Below are 24730 nucleotides of genomic sequence, written 5' to 3' on the forward strand. Positions count from 1 at the left end.
TTCCATAAGTTTAGTTATTTTAAATATCATTGACAAAACATTGCTATAATAGAAATCGAGGATGCGTGCAAAGAGAATACCAGGTTTTTTTGAATTTGAGATACCTTTGGTACGATTTTTTAAATTTTTTAAAGTGACTTCAAATTCAGAAATCTACCATTTTATGTTAACTACGATACTTTGAAGGCCAATTCAATGAACACCGCCAGTTTTAGGAAACAAATAAATACCATTCTTATTGCATATTCTAATCAAATGCAGAGGTAAATGAAGTAATTGGTTTATTTTAATTCTTTTCCATATGCAACAAAACGAACCTGTACTTGGTGACTACTGAAAGGCACAAAAGTCTAACCCAGTACAGGTAAAATATTCATTTCATCACATAATCTTTACACGTGGTGTAGACTTATATCAAAATATGGAAAACTTGTCATATACCAAGAAACCCGGCATAATACTATATTGGTTTGGTTTCAGATTTCCCTTGCATTTTGTTTGTTGTTAACCTATTGCATTTTTAGACATTAGAAACTAACGTAAATTTAGTTTACAAAATTAAATATTTTCACGACAGTTTCTGGTATGGTGTTAGTTCAACTATGGTAAAGCTTCATTATTTATCGAAATTATCTTCTTCACTATTATATCTGATTAATATGTTTTAAGTAGGAACATGTTTTAGGTTTCTAACCGTCCTCATCTGAAATTTTATTCACTAGTAAAAAACACTATTATTGTTTCATTAATCGTTGAAACAGTTGTTGTAATTATTAAAGAAAATTTGAAAGGTAATATGAATCTTTACTGTAAACTTTTATATGAGCGTAAGTATTTTTTCTCTGCTAAAAGAAACTGCCATACTTTCTTAACATTTTAACTGCCAACAATTCATACTTTATTTTCTAATGTTCTCAAGTCAATTTTCTTTCCTAGCGCCTAATGTACAGCAACGTACGTAATCTTCTCTTGAAAATAGATCACAGAACAAAATCTAGATCAGCTACGATCTGAACTGGGGTATCTGGAAAACTCTAAGGTAATATGGAATTGACTTATGCTTGTCTGGAATAGTTAGAACTTAAGTTTTCCTATTGAAATATCTTTAAATGATAAATAACATTTTGTGTTCTTAGGATGAAATTCATTTTAGACAATTGTTCTTACCTGAAAGTTATTTACTTTGTGTTTTGTTTAAGTGATACATATTTGCTGAAGTTGTGATGTCTATTTTTGACTCGTGATGTAAAGATTATTGTGTTGTATTTAGCCGTCTCCTTGGGAACAATCATAATTTACACAACGAATGCCAAATGATTCCCTACATATTGCTAATGTTTTTGAATATTGCTAAATATATTGTTCAATATCTCGAGAGAAACATAAGTATCTCCCTTGTTGCTTATTGAATCACACTGTAATAAGAAAAAATTAACTTTTGCAATTAAAGCTATTGCATTCTATTTCCTCAATGTGATGTGAAAAAAAAACAGGAAAACATTTGCAGTAACATATCAATCTTTGTTTTCCAGAAAGTGCCATCTAAATCTCAAATAACTCCGTTTATTCCAGAAACGAAAGATACTTCTTTTGGTTAGAGGTTTAAGATATTGAACCTAGTTTATTTCGATATTTCAAAAAACAAGAAACATAACGAATCACCAATGAGGTTTTCGCTATAATCTGTTCGGAGTAAAACTTTATGAATGATTTGGAATAATACCAAATAATGTGACATTATTATAGTCTGCATCGTAACAAATTAAAGATCCTTTGCTATCTATGAACAGAAGCAGGATGTTATATTCTCAACTGACTTTGGTTACAAGATCTCTTTTGATAAGTTGGAAATAGTTTGAAAACAAAAATTTCTTAATCCTAACGAAGACTAGTTTCAAAAGGTAAGCAACGCTTAAGACTACAAGAATGCTGGTAACTAGGTGCCATCAATATATGAACTCTGACATACACTCGTAAATTTATTTAAATAAATATTTTCTCTTATTATGAGAAATTCTCTTTGATCTACTTGAATAGGATTATTTATCCTTCATATTATTGTCATAAAGTTTAAGTAATAGAAAACATAGGTTTAATGGAAAGATGATACAGTATGAATTGAGAGTATCCCTTTTAACAAGTTTGAGGTAAAACTGTATAAAAGTGTTAAAATACGTTTACTAATTAAGAAATCTGTAGCTTGGTTTGTGTAAAATACAATAATTTAATGTCTGTTTTTAGAAAGCGATACATTTTCGAAAGTAAAACCAACTTATTCCATACGAGAATGAAAAATGCAGGGATAAAAAGGTAGGTTTATTCCAATTGAATTGCATATTCTAAAGAAACGAATGTCATCTGAGATGGAATTTCGAATGAAGAGTATATATGTATATGAATCATAATATCTTTATGTATTGAAATTATAAACAAATGTGATACCATTTTGCTAGCTTCTGAGGGAAAGCGTTTATTGAATCGAATGCGGAACACAATTTTGAAGCATTAAAGTTTTCCAGCATGTAAAACTTTGTTCCTCGATTTAAGGTCCGAACATAACATTAGTTTAAGAAGTGTTATTAATTCAATAGTAAATAAAATTCTCTTGTATTGGCATCGGTGGTTCAGTGGTAGAATGCTCGCCTGCCACGCGGGCGGCCCGGGTTCGATTCCCGGCCGATGCACTGAATTTTTAGCGGGGATTTAAATTTCGAATATCTTACCGATATATGGGTTTATGAATTCATTTCTGCTACGCTCTAAGTTACGCTTGGTTCAACACACTCAAATTGTCACCTTAAATCAATGGCCAAATTTATTTCCCTGATTAATTTCCCGTCTACAGCAAGCCATTACAATTTTAGTTATACCTTTAGACAATATTTGAATTGATTTGCTTTTGAATAAAGTTTTTCCGTACAAGAGTTTCATAATAATTTCTTTAAAAATTAAATATCGATCTACATTTTGTGATTCCTTTTCACATGGGATAAGAATTTCCTGTAGTAGACGTTTAATATATTATTTGTATAGTAGAGATGTTTAGGTTTTAAATCTATTAAAATCCGTTTAGGATATAGTAACCTACGCAATAAGTTTCAAACATTTTCCTATATATTGTGTAATATTTTGGGATATGGACAAAAAATCATAGCTTGTTTTGAAATGAATATAAGCATTGTCAGCTTAAAATATGTGGACGATTAATTGTTGTTTATTACCCATCGTGGAACCAATATCGTGAACATGTTATGAAGATGAACTTTGTTAGAAATAATATACCAACTCATTGTGGCATTTAAGAATTTCCTTCAAAGCAAAATTTACTTCATCAATTCCAGAATAAAAACTATGCTTTTGGACTGGATACTTGAAATTTCCAACCTAGTTTAGTTTCTTCAAGACAATTTCCACTAACATTGCTTAAATAACGAATAAAACGAAATAATAATGAACTATTTACTTCTGTCTACTAAAAACAAAATGTACATTTAAGGAATTTATTTCTGGTAAAATATGTGACTATTATAGTTCTTAGAATTAAAAACTTAAGTTACTTTCATTAATAATTATGAATAAAACAGCAACAGTATAATTAAACACAGATTTCCGTTATTACACCTCTTTCTACAAGTCGACCAATCTAAAATCGAAGAGATCGTTTTTCTGCTGGCTACCTCGGAATATCAAGATCAGTAACATGTAAGAATTAACAATATATCCTAATAACTAGTTGCCGTCAATACTCGCATTATAATATCAAAGAGCTGAAGCATTAAAATTTAATAGTTTCTTCTTAAATTGATAGAATCTGGTTTAATTCCATAAGTTTAGTTATTTTAAATATCATTGACAAAACATTGCTATAATAGAAATCGAGGATGCGTGCAAAGAGAATACCAGGTTTTTTTGAATTTGAGATACCTTTGGTACGATTTTTTAAATTTTTTAAAGTGACTTCAAATTCAGAAATCTACCATTTTATGTTAACTACGATACTTTGAAGGCCAATTCAATGAACACCGCCAGTTTTCGGAAACAAATAAATACCATTCTTATTGCATATTCTAATCAAATGCAGAGGTAAATGAAGTAATTGGTTTATTTTAATTCTTTTCCATATGCAACAAAACGAACCTGTACTTGGTGACTACTGAAAGGCACAAAAGTCTAACCCAGTACAGGTAAAATATTCATTTCATCACATAATCTTTACACGTGGTGTAGACTTATATCAAAATATGGAAAACTTGTCATATACCAAGACACCCGGCATAATACTATATTGGTTTGGTTTCAGATTTCCCTTGCATTTTGTTTGTTGTTAACCTATTGCATTTTTAGACATTAGAAACTAACGTAAATTTAGTTTACAAAATTAAATATTTTCACGACAGTTTCTGGTATGGTGTTAGTTCAACTATGGTAAAGCTTCATTATTTATCGAAATTATCTTCTTCACTATTATATCTGATTAATATGTTTTAAGTAGGAACATGTTTTAGGTTTCTAACCGTCCTCATCTGAAATTTTATTCACTAGTAAAAAACACTATTATTGTTTCATTAATCGTTGAAACAGTTGTTGTAATTAATAAAGAAAATTTGAAAGGTAATATGAATCTTTACTGTAAACTTTTATATGAGCGTAAGTATTTTTTCTCTGCTAAAAGAAACTGCCATACTTTCTTAACATTTTAACTGCCAACAATTCATACTTTATTTTCTAATGTTCTCAAGTCAATTTTCTTTCCTAGCGCCTAATGTACAGCAACGTACGTAATCTTCTCTTGAAAATAGATCACAGAACAAAATCTAGATCAGCTACGATCTGAACTGGGGTATCTGGAAAACTCTAAGGTAATATGGAATTGACTTATGCTTGTCTGGAATAGTTAGAACTTAAGTTTTCCTATTGAAATATCTTTAAATGATAAATAACATTTTGTGTTCTTAGGATGAAATTCATTTTAGACAATTGTTCTTACCTGAAAGTTATTTACTTTGTGTTTTGTTTAAGTGATACATATTTGCTGAAGTTGTGATGTCTATTTTTGACTCGTGATGTAAAGATTATTGTTTTGTATTTAGCCGTCTCCTTGGGAACAATCATAATTTACACAACGAATGCCAAATGATTCCCTACATATTGCTAATGTTTTTGAATATTGCTAAATATATTGTTCAATATCTCGAGAGAAACGTAAGTATCTCCCTTCTTGCTTATTGAGTCACACTGTAATAAGAAAAAATTAACCTTTGCAATTAAAGCTATTGCATTCTATTTCTTTAATGTGATGTGAAAAAAAAGATGAAAACATTTGCAGTAACATATCAACCTTTGTTTTCCAGAAAGTGCCATCTAAATCTCAAATAACTCCGTTTATTCCAGAAACGAAAGATACTTCTTTTGGTTAGAGGCTTAAAATATTGAACCTAGTTTATTTCGATATTTCAAAAAACAAGAAACATAACGAATCACCAATGAGGTTTTCGCTACAATCTGTTCGGAGTAAAACTTTATGAATGATTTGGAATAATACCAAATAATGTGACATTATTATAGTCTGCATCGTAACAAATTAAAGATCCTTTGCTATCTATGAACAGAAGCAGGAAGTTATATTCTCAACTGACTTTGGTTACAAGATCTCTTTTGATAAGTTGGAAATAGTTTGAAAACAAAAATTTCTTAATCCTAACGAAGACTAGTTTCAAAAGGTAAGCAACGCTTAAGACTACAAGAATGCTGGTAACTAGGTGCCATCAATATATGAACTCTGACATACACTCGTAAATTTATTTAAATAAATATTTTCTCTTATTATGAGAAATTCTCTTTGATCTACTTGAATAGGATTATTTATCCTTCATATTATTGTCATAAAGTTTAAGTAATAGAAAACATAGGTTTAATGGAAAGATGATACAGTATGAATTGAGAGTATCCCTTTTAACAAGTTTGAGGTAAAACTGTATAAAAGTGTTAAAATACGTTTACTAATTAAGAAATCTGTAGCTTGGTTTGTGTAAAATACAATAATTTAATGTCTGTTTTTAGAAACCGATACATTTTCGAAAGTAAAACCAACTTATTCCATACGAGAATGAAAAATGCAGGGATAAAAAGGTAGGTTTATTCCAATTGAATTGCATATTCTAAAGAAACGAATGTCATCTGAGATGGAATTTCGAATGAATAGTATATATGTATATGAATCATAATATCTTTATGTAATGAAATTATGAACAAATGTGATACCATTTTGCTAGCTTCTGAGGGAAAGCGTTTATTGAATCGAATGCGAAACACAATTTTGAAGCATTAAAGTTTTCCAGCATGTAAAAGTTTGTTCCTCGATTTAAGGTCCGAACATAACATTAGTTTAAGAAGTGTTATTAATTCAATAGTAAATAAAATTCTCTTGTATTGGCATCGGTGGTTCAGTGGTAGAATGCTCGCCTGCCACGCGGGCGGCCCGGGTTCGATTCCCGGCCGATGCACTGAATTTTTAGCGGGGATTTAAATTTCGAATATCTTACCGATATATGGGTTTATGAATTCATTTCTGCTACGCTCTAAGTTACGCTTGGTTCAACACACTCAAATTGTCACCTTAAATCAATGGCCAAATTTATTTCCCTGATTAATTTCCCGTCTACAGCAAGCCATTACAATTTTAGTTATACCTTTAGACAATATTTGAATTGATTTGCTTTTGAATAAAGTTTTTCCGTACAAGAGTTTCATAATAATTTCTTTAAAAATTAAATATCGATCTACATTTTGTGATTCCTTTTCACATGGGATAAGAATTTCCTGTAGTAGACGTTTAATATATTATTTGTATAGTAGAGATGTTTAGGTTTTAAATCTATTAAAATCCGTTTAGGATATAGTAACCTACGCAATAAGTTTCAAACATTTTCCTATATATTGTGTAATATTTTGGGATATGGACAAAAAATCATAGCTTGTTTTGAAATGAATATAAGCATTGTCAGCTTAAAATATGTGGACGATTAATTGTTGTTTATTACCCATCGTGGAACCAATATCGTGAACATGTTATGAAGATGAACTTTGTTAGAAATAATATACCAACTCATTGTGGCATTTAAGAATTTCCTTCAAAGCAAAATTTACTTCATCAATTCCAGAATAAAAACTATGCTTTTGGACTGGATACTTGAAATTTCCAACCTAGTTTAGTTTCTTCAAGACAATTTCCACTAACATTGCTTAAATAACGAATAAAACGAAATAATAATGAACTATTTACTTCTGTCTACTAAAAACAAAATGTACATTTAAGGAATTTATTTCTGGTAAAATATGTGACTATTATAGTTCTTAGAATTAAAAACTTAAGTTACTTTCATTAATAATTATGAATAAAACAGCAACAGTATAATTAAACACAGATTTCCGTTATTACACCTCTTTCTACAAGTCGACCAATCTAAAATCGAAGAGATCGTTTTTCTGCTGGCTACCTCGGAATATCAAGATCAGTAACATGTAAGAATTAACAATATATCCTAATAACTAGTTGCCGTCAATACTCGCATTATAATATCAAAGAGCTGAAGCATTAAAATTTAATAGTTTCTTCTTAAATTGATAGAATCTGGTTTAATTCCATAAGTTTAGTTATTTTAAATATCATTGACAAAACATTGCTATAATAGAAATCGAGGATGCGTGCAAAGAGAATACCAGGTTTTTTTGAATTTGAGATACCTTTGGTACGATTTTTTAAAATTTTTAAAGTGACTTCAAATTCAGAAATCTACCATTTTATGTTAACTACGATACTTTGAAGGCCAATTCAATGAACACCGCCAGTTTTCGGAAACAAATAAATACCATTCTTATTGCATATTCTAATCAAATGCAGAGGTAAATGAAGTAATTGGTTTATTTTAATTCTTTTCCATATGCAACAAAACGAACCTGTACTTGGTGACTACTGAAAGGCACAAAAGTCTAACCCAGTACAGGTAAAATATTCATTTCATCACATAATCTTTACACGTGGTGTAGACTTATATCAAAATATGGAAAACTTGTCATATACCAAGACACCCGGCATAATACTATATTGGTTTGGTTTCAGATTTCCCTTGCATTTTGTTTGTTGTTAACCTATTGCATTTTTAGACATTAGAAACTAACGTAAATTTAGTTTACAAAATTAAATATTTTCACGACAGTTTCTGGTATGGTGTTAGTTCAACTATGGTAAAGCTTCATTATTTATCGAAATTATCTTCTTCACTATTATATCTGATTAATTTGTTTTAAGTAGGAACATGTTTTAGGTTTCTAACCGTCCTCATCTGAAATTTTATTCACTAGTAAAAAACACTATTATTGTTTCATTAATCGTTGAAACAGTTGTTGTAATTAATAAAGAAAATTTGAAAGGTAATATGAATCTTTACTGTAAACTTTTATATGAGCGTAAGTATTTTTTCTCTGCTAAAAGAAACTGCCATACTTTCTTAACATTTTAACTGCCAACAATTCATACTTTATTTTCTAATGTTCTCAAATCAATTTTCTTTCCTAGCGCCTAATGTACAGCAACGTACGTAATCTTCTCTTGAAAATAGATCACAGAACAAAATCTAGATCAGCTACGATCTGAACTGGGGTATCTGGAAAACTCTAAGGTAATATGGAATTGACTTATGCTTGTCTGGAATAGTTAGAACTTAAGTTTTCCTATTGAAATATCTTTAAATGATAAATAACATTTTGTGTTCTTAGGATGAAATTCATTTTAGACAATTGTTCTTACCTGAAAGTTATTTACTTTGTGTTTTGTTTAAGTGATACATATTTGCTGAAGTTGTGATGTCTATTTTTGACTCGTGATGTAAAGATTATTGTTTTGTATTTAGCCGTCTCCTTGGGAACAATCATAATTTACACAACGAATGCCAAATGATTCCCTACATATTGCTAATGTTTTTGAATATTGCTAAATATATTGTTCAATATCTCGAGAGAAACGTAAGTATCTCCCTTCTTGCTTATTGAGTCACACTGTAATAAGAAAAAATTAACCTTTGCAATTAAAGCTATTGCATTCTATTTCTTTAATGTGATGTGAAAAAAAAGATGAAAACATTTGCAGTAACATATCAACCTTTGTTTTCCAGAAAGTGCCATCTAAATCTCAAATAACTCCGTTTATTCCAGAAACGAAAGATACTTCTTTTGGTTAGAGGCTTAAAATATTGAACCTAGTTTATTTCGATATTTCAAAAAACAAGAAACATAACGAATCACCAATGAGGTTTTCGCTACAATCTGTTCGGAGTAAAACTTTATGAATGATTTGGAATAATACCAAATAATGTGACATTATTATAGTCTGCATCGTAACAAATTAAAGATCCTTTGCTATCTATGAACAGAAGCAGGAAGTTATATTCTCAACTGACTTTGGTTACAAGATCTCTTTTGATAAGTTGGAAATAGTTTGAAAACAAAAATTTCTTAATCCTAACGAAGACTAGTTTCAAAAGGTAAGCAACGCTTAAGACTACAAGAATGCTGGTAACTAGGTGCCATCAATATATGAACTCTGACATACACTCGTAAATTTATTTAAATAAATATTTTCTCTTATTATGAGAAATTCTCTTTGATCTACTTGAATAGGATTATTTATCCTTCATATTATTGTCATAAAGTTTAAGTAATAGAAAACATAGGTTTAATGGAAAGATGATACAGTATGAATTGAGAGTATCCCTTTTAACAAGTTTGAGGTAAAACTGTATAAAAGTGTTAAAATACGTTTACTAATTAAGAAATCTGTAGCTTGGTTTGTGTAAAATACAATAATTTAATGTCTGTTTTTAGAAAGCGATACATTTTCGAAAGTAAAACCAACTTATTCCATACGAGAATGAAAAATGCAGGGATAAAAAGGTAGGTTTATTCCAATTGAATTGCATATTCTAAAGAAACGAATGTCATCTGAGATGGAATTTCGAATGAATAGTATATATGTATATGAATCATAATATCTTTATGTAATGAAATTATGAACAAATGTGATACCATTTTGCTAGCTTCTGAGGGAAAGCGTTTATTGAATCGAATGCGGAACACAATTTTGAAGCATTAAAGTTTTCCAGCATGTAAAAGTTTGTTCCTCGATTTAAGGTCCGAACATAACATTAGTTTAAGAAGTGTTATTAATTCAATAGTAAATAAAATTCTCTTGTATTGGCATCGGTGGTTCAGTGGTAGAATGCTCGCCTGCCACGCGGGCGGCCCGGGTTCGATTCCCGGCCGATGCACTGAATTTTTAGCGGGGATTTAAATTTCGAATATCTTACCGATATATGGGTTTATGAATTCATTTCTGCTACGCTCTAAGTTACGCTTGGTTCAACACACTCAAATTGTCACCTTAAATCAATGGCCAAATTTATTTCCCTGATTAATTTCCCGTCTACAGCAAGCCATTACAATTTTAGTTATACCTTTAGACAATATTTGAATTGATTTGCTTTTGAATAAAGTTTTTCCGTACAAGAGTTTCATAATAATTTCTTTAAAAATTAAATATCGATCTACATTTTGTGATTCCTTTTCACATGGGATAAGAATTTTCTGTAGTAGACGTTTAATATATTATTTGTATAGTAGAGATGTTTAGGTTTTAAATCTATTAAAATCCGTTTAGGATATAGTAACCTACGCAATAAGTTTCAAACATTTTCCTATATATTGTGTAACATTTTGGGATATGGACAAAAAATCATAGCTTGTTTTGAAATGAATATAAGCATTGTCAGCTTAAAATATGTGGACGATTAATTGTTGTTTATTACCCATCGTGGAACCAATATCGTGAACATGTTATGAAGATGAACTTTGTTAGAAATAATATACCAACTCATTGTGGCATTTAAGAATTTCCTTCAAAGCAAAATTTACTTCATCAATTCCAGAATAAAAACTTTGCTTTTAGACTGGATACTTGAAATTTCCAACCTAGTTTAGTTTCTTCAAGACAATTTCCACTAACATTGCTTAAATAACGAATAAAACGAAATAATAATGAACTATTTACTTCTGTCTACTAAAAACAAAATGTACATTTAAGGAATTTATTTCTGGTAAAATATGTGACTATTATAGTTCTTAGAATTAAAAACTTAAGTTACTTTCATTAATAATTATGAATAAAACAGCAACAGTATAATTAAACACAGATTTTCGTTATTACACCTCTTTCTACAAGTCGACCAATCTAAAATCGAAGAGATCGATTTTCTGCTGGCTACCTCGGAATATCAAGATCAGTAACATGTAAGAATTAACAATATATCCTAATAACTAGTTGCCGTCAATACTCGCATTATAATATCAAAGAGCTGAAGCATTAAAATTTAATAGTTTCTTCTTAAATTGATAGAATCTGGTTTAATTCCATAAGTTTAGTTATTTTAAATATCATTGACAAAACATTGCTATAATAGAAATCGAGGATGCGTGCAAAGAGAATACCAGGTTTTTTTGAATTTGAGATACCTTTGGTACGATTTTTTAATTTTTTTAAAGTGACTTCAAATTCAGAAATCTACCATTTTATGTTAACTACGATACTTTGAAGGCCAATTCAATGAACACCGCCAGTTTTCGGAAACAAATAAATACCATTCTTATTGCATATTCTAATCAAATGCAGAGGTAAATGAAGTAATTGGTTTATTTTAATTCTTTTCCATATGCAACAAAACGAACCTGTACTTGGTGACTACTGAAAGGCACAAAAGTCTAACCCAGTACAGGTAAAATATTCATTTCATCACATAATCTTTACACGTAGTGTAGACTTATATCAAAATATGGAAAACTTGTCATATACCAAGAAACCCGGCATAATACTATATTGGTTTGGTTTCAGATTTCCCTTGCATTTTGTTTGTTGTTAACCTATTGCATTTTTAGACATTAGAAACTAACGTAAATTTAGTTTACAAAATTAAATATTTTCACGACAGTTTCTGGTATGGTGTTAGTTCAACTATGGTAAAGCTTCATTATTTATCGAAATTATCTTCTTCACTATTATATCTGATTAATATGTTTTAAGTAGGAACATGTTTTAGGTTTCTAACCGTCCTCATCTGAAATTTTATTCACTAGTAAAAAACACTATTATTGTTTCATTAATCGTTGAAACAGTTGTTGTAATTAATAAAGAAAATTTGAAAGGTAATATGAATCTTTACTGTAAACTTTTATATGAGCGTAAGTATTTTTTCTCTGCTAAAAGAAACTGCCATACTTTCTTAACATTTTAACTGCCAACAATTCATACTTTATTTTCTAATGTTCTCAAGTCAATTTTCTTTCCTAGCGCCTAATGTACAGCAACGTACGTAATCTTCTCTTGAAAATAGATCACAGAACAAAATCTAGATCAGCTACGATCTGAACTGGGGTATCTGGAAAACTCTAAGGTAATATGGAATTGACTTATGCTTGTCTGGAATAGTTAGAACTTAAGTTTTCCTATTGAAATATCTTTAAATGATAAATAACATTTTGTGTTCTTAGGATGAAATTCATTTTAGACAATTGTTCTTACCTGAAAGTTATTTACTTTGTGTTTTGTTTAAGTGATACATATTTGCTGAAGTTGTGATGTCTATTTTTGACTCGTGATGTAAAGATTATTGTTTTGTATTTAGCCGTCTCCTTGGGAACAATCATAATTTACACAACGAATGCCAAATGATTCCCTACATATTGCTAATGTTTTTGAATATTGCTAAATATATTGTTCAATATCTCGAGAGAAACGTAAGTATCTCCCTTCTTGCTTATTGAGTCACACTGTAATAAGAAAAAATTAACCTTTGCAATTAAAGCTATTGCATTCTATTTCTTTAATGTGATGTGAAAAAAAAGATGAAAACATTTGCAGTAACATATCAACCTTTGTTTTCCAGAAAGTGCCATCTAAATCTCAAATAACTCCGTTTATTCCAGAAACGAAAGATACTTCTTTTGGTTAGAGGCTTAAAATATTGAACCTAGTTTATTTCGATATTTCAAAAAACAAGAAACATAACGAATCACCAATGAGGTTTTCGCTACAATCTGTTCGGAGTAAAACTTTATGAATGATTTGGAATAATACCAAATAATGTGACATTATTATAGTCTGCATCGTAACAAATTAAAGATCCTTTGCTATCTATGAACAGAAGCAGGAAGTTATATTCTCAACTGACTTTGGTTACAAGATCTCTTTTGATAAGTTGGAAATAGTTTGAAAACAAAAATTTCTTAATCCTAACGAAGACTAGTTTCAAAAGGTAAGCAACGCTTAAGACTACAAGAATGCTGGTAACTAGGTGCCATCAATATATGAACTCTGACATACACTCGTAAATTTATTTAAATAAATATTTTCTCTTATTATGAGAAATTCTCTTTGATCTACTTGAATAGGATTATTTATCCTTCATATTATTGTCATAAAGTTTAAGTAATAGAAAACATAGGTTTAATGGAAAGATGATACAGTATGAATTGAGAGTATCCCTTTTAACAAGTTTGAGGTAAAACTGTATAAAAGTGTTAAAATACGTTTACTAATTAAGAAATCTGTAGCTTGGTTTGTGTAAAATACAATAATTTAATGTCTGTTTTTAGAAAGCGATACATTTTCGAAAGTAAAACCAACTTATTCCATACGAGAATGAAAAATGCAGGGATAAAAAGGTAGGTTTATTCCAATTGAATTGCATATTCTAAAGAAACGAATGTCATCTGAGATGGAATTTCGAATGAATAGTATATATGTATATGAATCATAATATCTTTATGTAATGAAATTATGAACAAATGTGATACCATTTTGCTAGCTTCTGAGGGAAAGCGTTTATTGAATCGAATGCGGAACACAATTTTGAAGCATTAAAGTTTTCCAGCATGTAAAAGTTTGTTCCTCGATTTAAGGTCCGAACATAACATTAGTTTAAGAAGTGTTATTAATTCAATAGTAAATAAAATTCTCTTGTATTGGCATCGGTGGTTCAGTGGTAGAATGCTCGCCTGCCACGCGGGCGGCCCGGGTTCGATTCCCGGCCGATGCACTGAATTTTTAGCGGGGATTTAAATTTCGAATATCTTACCGATATATGGGTTTATGAATTCATTTCTGCTACGCTCTAAGTTACGCTTGGTTCAACACACTCAAATTGTCACCTTAAATCAATGGCCAAATTTATTTCCCTGATTAATTTCCCGTCTACAGCAAGCCATTACAATTTTAGTTATACCTTTAGACAATATTTGAATTGATTTGCTTTTGAATAAAGTTTTTCCGTACAAGAGTTTCATAATAATTTCTTTAAAAATTAAATATCGATCTACATTTTGTGATTCCTTTTCACATGGGATAAGAATTTTCTGTAGTAGACGTTTAATATATTATTTGTATAGTAGAGATGTTTAGGTTTTAAATCTATTAAAATCCGTTTAGGATATAGTAACCTACGCAATAAGTTTCAAACATTTTCCTATATATTGTGTAACATTTTGGGATATGGACAAAAAATCATAGCTTGTTTTGAAATGAATATAAGCATTGTCAGCTTAAAATATGTGGACGATTAATTGTTGTTTATTACCCATCGTGGAACCAATATCGTGAACATGTTATGAAGATGAACTTTGTTAGAAATAATATACCAACTCATTGTGGCATTTAAGAATTTCCTTCAAAGCAAAATTTACTTCATCAATTCCAGAATAAAAACTATGCTTTTAGACTGGATACTTGAAATTTCCAACCTAGTTTAGTTTCTTCAAGACAATTTCCACTAACATTGCTTAAATAACGAATAAAACGAAATAATAATGAACTATTTACTTCTGTCTACTAAAAACAAAATGTACATTTAAGGAATTTATTTCTGGTAAAATATGTGACTATTATAGTTCTTAGAATTAAAAACTTAAGTTACTTTCATTAATAATTATGAATAAAACAGCAACAGTATAATTAAACACAGATTTCCGTTATTACACCTCTTTCTACAAGTCGACCAATCTAAAATCGAAGAGATCGTTTTTCTGCTGGCTACCTCGGAATATCAAGATCAGTAACATGTAAGAATTAACAATATATCCTAATAACTAGTTGCCGTCAATACTCGCATTATAATATCAAAGAGCTGAAGCATTAAAATTTAATAGTTTCTTCTTAAATTGATAGAATCTGGTTTAATTCCATAAGTTTAGTTATTTTAAATATCATTGACAAAACATTGCTATAATAGAAATCGAGGATGCGTGCAAAGAGAATACCAGGTTTTTTTGAATTTGAGGTACCTTTGGTACGATTTTTTAATATTTTTAAAGTGACTTCAAATTCAGAAATCTACCATTTTATGTTAACTACGATACTTTGAAGGCCAATTCAATGAACACCGCCAGTTTTCGGAAACAAATAAATACCATTCTTATTGCATATTCTAATCAAATGCAGAGGTAAATGAAGTAATTGGTTTATTTTAATTCTTTTCCATATGCAACAAAACGAACCTGTACTTGGTGACTACTGAAAGGCACAAAAGTCTAACCCAGTACAGGTAAAATATTCATTTCATCACATAATCTTTACACGTAGTGTAGACTTATATCAAAATATGGAAAACTTGTCATATACCAAGAAACCCGGCATAATACTATATTGGTTTGGTTTCAGATTTCCCTTGCATTTTGTTTGTTGTTAACCTATTGCATTTTTAGACATTAGAAACTAACGTAAATTTAGTTTACAAAATTAAATATTTTCACGACAGTTTCTGGTATGGTGTTAGTTCAACTATGGTAAAGCTTCATTATTTATCGAAATTATCTTCTTCACTATTATATCTGATTAATATGTTTTAAGTAGGAACATGTTTTAGGTTTCTAACCGTCCTCATCTGAAATTTTATTCACTAGTAAAAAACACTATTATTGTTTCATTAATCGTTGAAACAGTTGTTGTAATTATTAAAGAAAATTTGAAAGGTAATATGAATCTTTACTGTAAACTTTTATATGAGCGTAAGTATTTTTTCTCTGCTAAAAGAAACTGCCATACTTTCTTAACATTTTAACTGCCAACAATTCATACTTTATTTTCTAATGTTCTCAAGTCAATTTTCTTTCCTAGCGCCTAATGTACAGCAACGTACGTAATCTTCTCTTGAAAATAGATCACAGAACAAAATCTAGATCAGCTACGATCTGAACTGGGGTATCTGGAAAACTCTAAGGTAATATGGAATTGACTTATGCTTGTCTGGAATAGTTAGAACTTAAGTTTTCCTATTGAAATATCTTTAAATGATAAATAACATTTTGTGTTCTTAGGATGAAATTCATTTTAGACAATTGTTCTTACCTGAAAGTTATTTACTTTGTGTTTTGTTTAAGTGATACATATTTGCTGAAGTTGTGATGTCTATTTTTGACTCGTGATGTAAAGATTATTGTTTTGTATTTAGCCGTCTCCTTGGGAACAATCATAATTTACACAACGAATGCCAAATGATTCCCTACATATTGCTAATGTTTTTGAATATTGCTAAATATATTGTTCAATATCTCGAGAGAAACGTAAATATCTCCCTTCTTGCTTATTGAGTCACACTGTAATAAGAAAAAAATAACCTTTGCAATTAAAGCTATTGCATTCTATTTCTTTAATGTGATGTGAAAAAAAAGATGAAAACATTTGCAGTAACATATCAACCTTTGTTTTCCAGAAAGTGCCATCTAAATCTCAAATAACTCCGTTTATTCCAGAAACGAAAGATACTTCTTTTGGTTAGAGGCTTAAAATATTGAACCTAGTTTATTTCGATATTTCAAAAAACAAGAAACATAACGAATCACCAATGAGGTTTTCGCTACAATCTGTTCGGAGTAAAACTTTATGAATGATTTGGAATAATACCAAATAATATGACATTATTATAGTCTGCATCGTAACAAATTAAAGATCCTTTGCTATCTATGAACAGAAGCAGGATGTTATATTCTCAACTGACTTTGGTTACAAGATCTCTTTTGATAAGTTGGAAATAGTTTGAAAACAAAAATTTCTTAATCCTAACGAAGACTAGTTTCAAAAGGTAAGCAACGCTTAAGACTACAAGAATGCTCGTAACTAGGTGCCATCAATATATGAACTCTGACATACACTCGTAAATTTATTTAAATAAATATTTTCTCTTATTATGAGAAATTCTCTTTGATCTACTTGAATAGGATTATTTATCCTTCATATTATTGTCATAAAGTTTAAGTAATAGAAAACATAGGTTTAATGGAAAGATGATACAGTATGAATTGAGAGTATCCCTTTTAACAAGTTTGAGGTAAAACTGTATAAAAGTGTTAAAATACGTTTACTAATTAAGAAATCTGTAGCTTGGTTTGTGTAAAATACAATAATTTAATGTCTGTTTTTAGAAAGCGATACATTTTCGAAAGTAAAACCAACTTATTCCATACGAGAATGAAAAATGCAGGGATAAAAAGGTAGGTTTATTCCAATTGAATTGCATATTCTAAAGAAACGAATGTCATCTGAGATGGAATTTCGAATGAATAGTATATATGTATATGAATCATAATATCTTTATGTATTGAAATTATAAACAAATGTGATACCATTTTGCTAGCTTCTGAGGGAAAGCGTTTATTGAATCGAATGCGGAACACAATTTTGAAGCATTAAAGTTTTCCAGCATGTAAAAGTTTGTTCCTCGATTTAAGGTCCGAACATAACATTAGTTTAAGAAGTGTTATTAATTCAATAGTAAATAAAATTCTCTTGTATTGGCATCTTTGGTTCAGTGGTAGAATGCTCGCCTGCCACGCGGGCGACCCGGGTTCGATTCCCGGCCGATGCACTGAATTTTTAGCGGGGATTTAAATTTCGAATATCTTACCGATATATGGGTTTATGAATTCATTTCTGCTACGCTCTAAGTTACGCTTGGTTCAACACACTCAAATTGTCACCTTAAATCAATGGCCAAATTTATTTCCCTGATTAATTTCCCGTCTACAGCAAGCCATTACAATTTTAGTTATACCTTTAGACAATATTTGAATTGATTTGCTTTTGAATAAAGTTTTTCCGTACAAGAGTTTCATAATAATTTCTTTAAAAATTAAATATCGATCTACATTTTGTGATTCCTTTTCACATGGGATAAGAATTTTCTGTAGTAGACGTTTAATATATTATTTGTATAGTAGAGATGTTTAGGTTTTAAATCTATTAAAATCCGTTTAGGATATAGTAACCTACGCAATAAGTTTCAAACATTTTCCTATATATTGTGTAATATTTTGGGATATGGACAAAAAATCATAGCTTGTTTTGAAATGAATATAAGCATTGTCAGCTTAAAATATGTGGACGATTAATTGTTGTTTATTACCCATCGTGGAACCAATATCGTGAACATGTTATGAAGATGAACTTTGTTAGAAATAATATACCAACTCATTGTGGCATTTAAGAATTTCCTTCAAAGCAAAATTTACTTCATCAATTCCAGAATAAAAACTATGCTTTTAGACTGGATACTTGAAATTTCCAACCTAGTTTAGTTTCTTCAAGACAATTTCCACTAACATTGCTTAAATAACGAATAAAACGAAATAATAATGAACTATTTACTTCTGTCTACTAAAAACAAAATGTACATTTAAGGAATTTATTTCTGGTAAAATATGTGACTATTATAGTTCTTAGAATTAAAAACTTAAGTTACTTTCATTAATAATTATGAATAAAACAGCAACAGTATAATTAAACACAGATTTCCGTTATTACACCTCTTTCTACAAGTCGACCAATCTAAAATCGAAGAGATCGTTTTTCTGCTGGCTACCTCGGAATATCAAGATCAGTAACATGTAAGAATTAACAATATATCCTAATAACTAGTTGCCGTCAATACTCGCATTATAATATCAAAGAGCTGAAGCATTAAAATTTAATAGTTTCTTCTTAAATTGATAGAATCTGGTTTAATTCCATAAGTTTAGTTATTTTAAATATCATTGACAAAACATTGCTATAATAGAAATCGAGGATGCGTGCAAAGAGAATACCAGGTTTTTTTGAATTTGAGGTACCTTTGGTACGATTTTTTAATATTTTTAAAGTGACTTCAAATTCAGAAATCTACCATTTTATGTTAACTACGATACTTTGAAGGCCAATTCAATGAACACCGCCAGTTTTCGGAAACAAATAAATACCATTCTTATTGCATATTCTAATCAAATGTAGAGGTAAATGAAGTAATTGGTTTATTTTAATTCTTTTCCATATGCAACAAAACGAACCTGTACTTGGTGACTACTGAAAGGCACAAAAGTCTAACCCAGTACAGGTAAAATATTAATTTCATCACATAATCTTTACACGTAGTGTAGACTTATATCAAAATATGGAAAACTTGTCATATACCAAGAAACCCGGCATAATACTATATTGGTTTGGTTTCAGATTTCCCTTGCATTTTGTTTGTTGTTAACCTATTGCATTTTTAGACATTAGAAACTAACGTAAATTTAGTTTACAAAATTAAATATTTTCACGACAGTTTCTGGTATGGTGTTAGTTCAACTATGGTAAAGCTTCATTATTTATCGAAATTATCTTCTTCACTATTATATCTGATTAATATGTTTTAAGTAGGAACATGTTTTAGGTTTCTAACCGTCCTCATCTGAAATTTTATTCACTAGTAAAAAACACTATTATTGTTTCATTAATCGTTGAAACAGTTGTTGTAATTATTAAAGAAAATTTGAAAGGTAATATGAATCTTTACTGTAAACTTTTATATGAGCGTAAGTATTTTTTCTCTGCTAAAAGAAACTGCCATACTTTCTTAACATTTTAACTGCCAACAATTCATACTTTATTTTCTAATGTTCTCAAGTCAATTTTCTTTCCTAGCGCCTAATGTACAGCAACGTACGTAATCTTCTCTTGAAAATAGATCACAGAACAAAATCTAGATCAGCTACGATCTGAACTGGGGTATCTGGAAAACTCTAAGGTAATATGGAATTGACTTATGCTTGTCTGGAATAGTTAGAACTTAAGTTTTCCTATTGAAATATCTTTAAATGATAAATAACATTTTGTGTTCTTAGGATGAAATTCATTTTAGACAATTGTTCTTACCTGAAAGTTATTTACTTTGTGTTTTGTTTAAGTGATACATATTTGCTGAAGTTGTGATGTCTATTTTTGACTCGTGATGTAAAGATTATTGTTTTGTATTTAGCCGTCTCCTTGGGAACAATCATAATTTACACAACGAATGCCAAATGATTCCCTACATATTGCTAATGTTTTTGAATATTGCTAAATATATTGTTCAATATCTCGAGAGAAACGTAAGTATCTCCCTTCTTGCTTATTGAGTCACACTGTAATAAGAAAAAATTAACCTTTGCAATTAAAGCTATTGCATTCTATTTCTTTAATGTGATGTGAAAAAAAAGATGAAAACATTTGCAGTAACATATCAACCTTTGTTTTCCAGAAAGTGCCATCTAAATCTCAAATAACTCCGTTTGTTCCAGAAACGAAAGATACTTCTTTTGGTTAGAGGCTTAAAATATTGAACCTAGTTTATTTCGATATTTCAAAAAACAAGAAACATAACGAATCACCAATGAGGTTTTCGCTACAATCTGTTCGGAGTAAAACTTTATGAATGATTTGGAATAATACCAAATAATGTGACATTATTATAGTCTGCATCGTAACAAATTAAAGATCCTTTGCTATCTATGAACAGAAGCAGGATGTTATATTCTCAACTGACTTTGGTTACAAGATCTCTTTTGATAAGTTGGAAATAGTTTGAAAACAAAAATTTCTTAATCCTAACGAAGACTAGTTTCAAAAGGTAAGCAACGCTTAAGACTACAAGAATGCTGGTAACTAGGTGCCATCAATATATGAACTCTGACATACACTCGTCAATTTATTTAAATAAATATTTTCTCTTATTATGAGAAATTCTCTTTGATCTACTTGAATAGGATTATTTATCCTTCATATTATTGTCATAAAGTTTAAGTAATAGAAAACACAGGTTTAATGGAAAGATGATACAGTATGAATTGAGAGTATCCCTTTTAACAAGTTTGAGGTAAAACTGTATAAAAGTGTTAAAATACGTTTACTAATTAAGAAATCTGTAGCTTGGTTTGTGTAAAATACAATAATTTAATGTCTGTTTTTAGAAAGCGATACATTTTCGAAAGTAAAACCAACTTATTCCATACGAGAATGAAAAATGCAGGGATAAAAAGGTAGGTTTATTCCAATTGAATTGCATATTCTAAAGAAACGAATGTCATCTGAGATGGAATTTCGAATGAATAGTATATATGTATATGAATCATAATATCTTTATGTAATGAAATTATGAACAAATGTGATACCATTTTGCTAGCTTCTGAGGGAAAGCGTTTATTGAATCGAATGCGGATCACAATTTTGAAGCATTAAAGTTTTCCAGCATGTAAAAGTTTGTTCCTCGATTTAAGGTCCGAACATAACATTAGTTTAAGAAGTGTTATTAATTCAATAGTAAATAAAATTCTCTTGTATTGGCATCGGTGGTTCAGTGGTAGAATGCTCGCCTGCCACGCGGGCGGCCCGGGTTCGATTCCCGGCCGATGCACTGAATTTTTAGCGGGGATTTAAATTTCGAATATCTTACCGATATATGGGTTTATGAATTCATTTCTGCTACGCTCTAAGTTACGCTTGGTTCAACACACTCAAATTGTCACCTTAAATCAATGGCCAAATTTATTTCCCTGATTAATTTCCCGTCTACAGCAAGCCATTACAATTTTAGTTATACCTTTAGACAATATTTGAATTGATTTGCTTTTGAATAAAGTTTTTCCGTACAAGAGTTTCATAATAATTTCTTTAAAAATTAAATATCGATCTACATTTTGTGATTCCTTTTCACATGGGATAAGAATTTTCTGTAGTAGACGTTTAATATATTATTTGTATAGTAGAGATGTTTAGGTTTTAAATCTATTAAAATCCGTTTAGGATATAGTAACCTACGCAATAAGTTTCAAACATTTTCCTATATATTGTGTAACATTTTGGGATATGGACAAAAAATCATAGCTTGTTTTGAAATGAATATAAGCATTGTCAGCTTAAAATATGTGGACGATTAATTGTTGTTTATTACCCATCGTGGAACCAATATCGTGAACATGTTATGAAGATGAACTTTGTTAGAAATAATATACCAACTCATTGTGGCATTTAAGAATTTCCTTCAAAGCAAAATTTACTTCATCAATTCCAGAATAAAAACTATGCTTTTAGACTGGATACTTGAAGTTTCCAACCTAGTTTAGTTTCTTCAAGACAATTTCCACTAACATTGCTTAAATAACGAATAAAACGAAATAATAATGAACTATTTACTTCTGTCTACTAAAAACAAAATGTACATTTAAGGAATTTATTTCTGGTAAAATATGTGACTATTATAGTTCTTAGAATTAAAAACTTAAGTTACTTTCATTAATAATTATGAATAAAACAGCAACAGTATAATTAAACACAGATTTCCGTTATTACACCTCTTTCTACAAGTCGACCAATCTAAAATCGAAGAGATCGTTTTTCTGCTGGCTACCTCGGAATATCAAGATCAGTAACATGTAAGAATTAACAATATATCCTAATAACTAGTTGCCGTCAATACTCGCATTATAATATCAAAGAGCTGAAGCATTAAAATTTAATAGTTTCTTCTTAAATTGATAGAATCTGGTTTAATTCCATAAGTTTAGTTATTTTAAATATCATTGACAAAACATTGCTATAATAGAAATCGAGGATGCGTGCAAAGAGAATACCAGGTTTTTTTGAATTTGAGGTACCTTTGGTACGATTTTTTAATATTTTTAAAGTGACTTCAAATTCAGAAATCTACCATTTTATGTTAACTACGATACTTTGAAGGCCAATTCAATGAACACCGCCAGTTTTCGGAAACAAATAAATACCATTCTTATTGCATATTCTAATCAAATGCAGAGGTAAATGAAGTAATTGGTTTATTTTAATTCTTTTCCATATGCAACAAAACGAACCTGTACTTGGTGACTACTGAAAGGCACAAAAGTCTAACCCAGTACAGGTAAAATATTCATTTCATCACATAATCTTTACACGTAGTGTAGACTTATATCAAAATATGGAAAACTTGTCATATACCAAGAAACCCGGCATAATACTATATTGGTTTGGTTTCAGATTTCCCTTGCATTTTGTTTGTTGTTAACCTATTGCATTTTTAGACATTAGAAACTAACGTAAATTTAGTTTACAAAATTAAATATTTTCACGACAGTTTCTGGTATGGTGTTAGTTCAACTATGGTAAAGCTTCATTATTTATCGAAATTATCTTCTTCACTATTATATCTGATTAATATGTTTTAAGTAGGAACATGTTTTAGGTTTCTAACCGTCCTCATCTGAAATTTTATTCACTAGTAAAAAACACTATTATTGTTTCATTAATCGTTGAAACAGTTGTTGTAATTATTAAAGAAAATTTGAAAGGTAATATGAATCTTTACTGTAAACTTTTATATGAGCGTAAGTATTTTTTCTCTGCTAAAAGAAACTGCCATACTTTCTTAACATTTTAACTGCCAACAATTCATACTTTATTTTCTAATGTTCTCAAGTCAATTTTCTTTCCTAGCGCCTAATGTACAGCAACGTACGTAATCTTCTCTTGAAAATAGATCACAGAACAAAATCTAGATCAGCTACGATCTGAACTGGGGTATCTGGAAAACTCTAAGGTAATATGGAATTGACTTATGCTTGTCTGGAATAGTTAGAACTTAAGTTTTCCTATTGAAATATCTTTAAATGATAAATAACATTTTGTGTTCTTAGGATGAAATTCATTTTAGACAATTCTTCTTACCTGAAAGTTATTTACTTTGTGTTTTGTTTAAGTGATACATATTTGCTGAAGTTGTGATGTCTATTTTTGACTCGTGATGTAAAGATTATTGTTTTGTATTTAGCCGTCTCCTTGGGAACAATCATAATTTACACAACGAATGCCAAATGATTCCCTACATATTGCTAATGTTTTTGAATATTGCTAAATATATTGTTCAATATCTCGAGAGAAACGTAAGTATCTCCCTTCTTGCTTATTGAGTCACACTGTAATAAGAAAAAATTAACCTTTGCAATTAAAGCTATTGCATTCTATTTCTTTAATGTGATGTGAAAAAAAAAGATGAAAACATTTGCAGTAACATATCAACCTTTGTTTTCCAGAAAGTGCCATCTAAATCTCAAATAACTCCGTTTATTCCAGAAACGAAAGATACTTCTTTTGGTTAGAGGCTTAAAATATTGAACCTAGTTTATTTCGATATTTCAAAAAACAAGAAACATAACGAATCACCAATGAGGTTTTCGCTACAATCTGTTCGGAGTAAAACTTTATGAATGATTTGGAATAATACCAAATAATATGACATTATTATAGTCTGCATCGTAACAAATTAAAGATCCTTTGCTATCTATGAACAGAAGCAGGATGTTATATTCTCAACTG

The 24730-nt window shown here is 29.8% G+C and overlaps 6 non-coding genes across 6 annotated transcripts; all 6 read left to right on the forward strand.

Moving 5' to 3' along the window:
• Positions 1 to 2613: 2613 nt before the first annotated feature.
• Positions 2614 to 2684, forward strand: TRNAG-GCC (transfer RNA glycine (anticodon GCC)). Its single transcript has one exon. It is a non-coding gene; the product is annotated as a tRNA-Gly (tRNA).
• A 3748-nt stretch (positions 2685 to 6432) lies between these two features.
• Positions 6433 to 6503, forward strand: TRNAG-GCC (transfer RNA glycine (anticodon GCC)). The gene has a single exon. It is a non-coding gene; the product is annotated as a tRNA-Gly (tRNA).
• A 3748-nt stretch (positions 6504 to 10251) lies between these two features.
• TRNAG-GCC (transfer RNA glycine (anticodon GCC)) lies at positions 10252 to 10322 on the forward strand. Its single transcript has one exon. It is a non-coding gene; the product is annotated as a tRNA-Gly (tRNA).
• Positions 10323 to 14070: 3748 nt separating this feature from the next.
• TRNAG-GCC (transfer RNA glycine (anticodon GCC)) lies at positions 14071 to 14141 on the forward strand. The gene has a single exon. It is a non-coding gene; the product is annotated as a tRNA-Gly (tRNA).
• A 3742-nt stretch (positions 14142 to 17883) lies between these two features.
• Positions 17884 to 17960, forward strand: TRNAG-GCC (transfer RNA glycine (anticodon GCC)). Its single transcript has one exon. It is a non-coding gene; the product is annotated as a tRNA-Gly (tRNA).
• A 3748-nt stretch (positions 17961 to 21708) lies between these two features.
• Positions 21709 to 21779, forward strand: TRNAG-GCC (transfer RNA glycine (anticodon GCC)). Its single transcript has one exon. It is a non-coding gene; the product is annotated as a tRNA-Gly (tRNA).
• Positions 21780 to 24730: the final 2951 nt, after the last annotated feature.

This window comes from Thermobia domestica, unplaced genomic scaffold (assembly GCF_964235325.1).
Source record: "Thermobia domestica unplaced genomic scaffold, izTheDome1.hap1.1 HAP1_SCAFFOLD_151, whole genome shotgun sequence".
Classification (NCBI taxonomy): Eukaryota; Metazoa; Arthropoda; class Insecta; order Zygentoma; family Lepismatidae; genus Thermobia; species Thermobia domestica.